Source organism: Diadema setosum, chromosome 22, assembly GCF_964275005.1.
Source record: "Diadema setosum chromosome 22, eeDiaSeto1, whole genome shotgun sequence".
NCBI classification, from domain to species: Eukaryota; Metazoa; Echinodermata; class Echinoidea; order Diadematoida; family Diadematidae; genus Diadema; species Diadema setosum.
The window spans coordinates 28905600-28909108 of NC_092706.1; positions in this window are offsets into that span (position 1 = coordinate 28905600).

The window sequence follows — 3509 nt, forward strand, 5'->3', positions numbered from 1 at the left end:
GAATTTATAGACCAAAAAATAAAAGACGAGAAAACTTTGTAGAGCTACGATCTACTCAAGATACCTACTGCTTCTCCCGGACTCCCCTCAATTCTTCTGCTCCACATTCTTCTCCTCCTTTCGTAAAATATTCTTTCATTGGTCTTGATGACTCTCAAGAAAACAAGCAATGACATAATTATCCACATTTTACGAATTGTATGGATTTCTCTTTAAAGGGACTGTACAGTACTGGTTGAGGTGGGGATTCATGTTTTGAACATTCCTAAGTGAGATAATGAAAAGCCTCTTATGAAATATGAAAGAGCATGTAATTTTAAGAAGGATTCAACGTTTATTTGACGAAAATTGGTTTTCAAATGGCTGAGATATCAAAAAAAAAGTGCTAATAATAAAAGGCGACATGCCACAACTTTATTAGGATCTCTTTGTTTCACCTTGTTTTTAGATATCTCAGCCATTTCAAAACCGATTTTCACCGAATAAACTTTTGATACCCCTTAGAACTGCATGGTTTTTGACATCTCATAGAGTGGTTTCTGAATATCTCGCAAAACGATGAGCTAAATCCTCACCTCGCCCACAACTGTACACACCCTTTAAATGATGGTTTACTCCAGTGCATCAATGAGATTTGGGCCTTTGACTTGGTATATTGTGAGTCACGTGTGATATGAAACCGCAGAAGTAAATTGACACTGAATGCATAGGTAAACCGGTTGATCTGATTTCACCTGCGGTAAGTAGATGGATTTTCCAGGAAGACTGGAAGGTTAATTGCAAATGATTAAAAGAAGGACAATCATTCATGTACAAATATTATGTACATGATATGCATGAGTGAATGAATGCTTCTCAAGTTCGTGCAAACATGTTTTGAGTCTATTAATAGATGTGTTGCAGAGCCCAATGGCCCGAATTCACGAAGGTGGTACAAATGAAACCATGGTTTAAACCATGGACAAAAACCATGGAATATTTCGTTACGAAATCAGTCACTTTGTCAATGAAATGATTATTTCGTAATGAAATAACAAAATCTTGTAACTAAATGAACATTTCGTCCACGAAATGATAATTTCGTTAATGAAACGGTCATTTTGTCGACGAAATGACTGATTTCGTAACGAAATATTCCGTGCGACACTTGGCGCTCAATGGTTTTTGTCCATGGTCTAAACCATGGTTTCATTTGTACCACCTTCGTGAATTCGGGCCTTTGTGTTGCATTGTCAGTGGAGGATCTAGAGGGGGGCGCACCGGGCGCGAGCCCGCTCTTTATTTTTTGGTGAAAACAAAAGAAATAAAAAGAAAAAAATGGGGGTGCGTGTTAATTTTGTAAAGGCACCTCCCCTTTACGGAATTCCTGGATCCGCCCCTGCATGTTTGTTTGTTCATTTTTTTTTTGTTTGCTCATTTTCCATCTGACATATTCAGCTACGTTAAGCTGGTCTTCCATGGGGTCCAGTTGGATGTGAGGTGGGACCACTGCTCTTTGCGATGAATGAATGAAGCGGGATCTTTTACGTGCATGAGTTGTTGCTCTCTCATACACGGGACCTCCATTTTATATCCTATCCGAGGGACATGTCAATGGAGTCTAGAAGGTACTCATCATAATTTAAAGGACAAGTTCACCTTCATAAACATAAGGATTGAGAGAATGCAGCAATATTAGTAGAACACATCAATGAAAGTTTGAGGAAAATTGGACAATCGATGCAAAAGTTACGAATTTTTAAAATTTTTGTGTTGGAACCGCTGGATGAGGAGACTACTAAGGCTCGTGATGTCATATGAATACAACAGTATAAAGAAAATGTAAAGAAAATTCAACATATTTTCACTTTTTTCGCATAATAAAAGAGCACTTGACTTGCCTCTTTCTACAGGCAATGGGAATAATATTACCCATAACACATGTCAGTAACGAGTCAAGGGAATGTGTACTTTTTTTTCAAAAAATGAAATTTTGTGAAATTCTCTTTATATTTTCCTTATATTGTTGTACGCATGTGACATCATGCACTGCAGTAGTCTTCTCATCCAGTAGTGACTGCACAAAAACTTCAAAAATTCATAACTTTTGAACGGATTGTCCGATTTTCCTCAAACTTTCAATGATGTGTTCTACTAATATTGCTACATTCTCTCAATCCTTATGTTTATGAAGGTGAACTTGTCCTTTAACCATGGAGCTACAACACTTGGCTTCCATGTTGAACATCGTCTTTTCACCGTTTTGGCATTCTTCAATCCAATAAATGCATCTCATACATTATGGAGGGAGGTTACGCCCATTCTGATTAATACCCGGATGTATTCAAAGATACGTTGTCTACTTATTACCATGGAGCTACACGTAAAAACTGGCAAAGTGTCACTTCGCGTCAATACCGAGTCTGCTACAAGCTAAAATAGCCTAACACAGTAGGCTACAAAAAGTGTGGGGGAGGGGAAGATGATCAATAATATGCAAAAAAAAAAAAAAAAAAAAAATCAGCAGTATCATGACGTTCGATGTAGACTGAACGAAGATGATCTTGGTGTGATGAGAAAGCAAAGAAGCAAAAGCAAGTAAACTCTCGCGCAATTGACGGTTTGAAATAGGGTGAAAGGTCGGACCAGGTAAATCGGACGCTCCCCTGCTCCTGGGTCTGACTCAGAACCGGTGTCCTTTTTTCTTTCTTGAGGAGACTGACCACACTTTTGTTATTCTTTACACGTTGTCCTTTGTCCGCATGCTCTCCTTTTTATGAACCCGCGCAATTACTCATTTCAAACAATACGTATTATGCAATGTCTACAAGAGTGGTTTCTTATTCACTGTCTTCAAAAGAAACATCACACACAAAAAGACAGACAAACAGAAGGTTTCAAATACGTTGTCTGCGTGGACCAGGGCTATGTATATAATCGGTAATGCTCATCTTCGGTTGCACTGGAAGACGTGTCTAATATGGGTATGCTATGACAACAGTTTTACCCATGTGTGCATGTTCAAGTTTTACATCTAATATAGGCCTACATCGGTAAATAGGCCTACAGCATACAATCAGGAAAATAAAACGGTAGAGGTCTTATCCCAACTGAGCGCATTTTTTTTGGGGGGGGGGGCGGGAGGTAAAATATGTATATGTATGGCGATGTAGAATGCTAAAGTTTCATATTCTATCTTTACAAAACGGTGATGCCAAAAGCAACCAAACATATTCATGTTACTATACAGGTAGTGAATGACGTCATGGCCTACATCAAGTATCAATAATCCATTGACCTATAAAAACCAGGAAGATAAAAAAAAAACCTTATGTACAGCCTGTATATTGTTTTACACATGAAGGCAAACGGAAAACCATGCATCCTTAGCCTCAATACTTTGTTGTGCTACATGCAGTGTCGCCATAAAAGAAGAGCGAGGTTGCAAAGGTTGTTGAATTATCGACAAAATTATGATATGGGGAAAATATTGCCTGAATACCAGAGTGAGAGAGATGAGGGTGTATGAC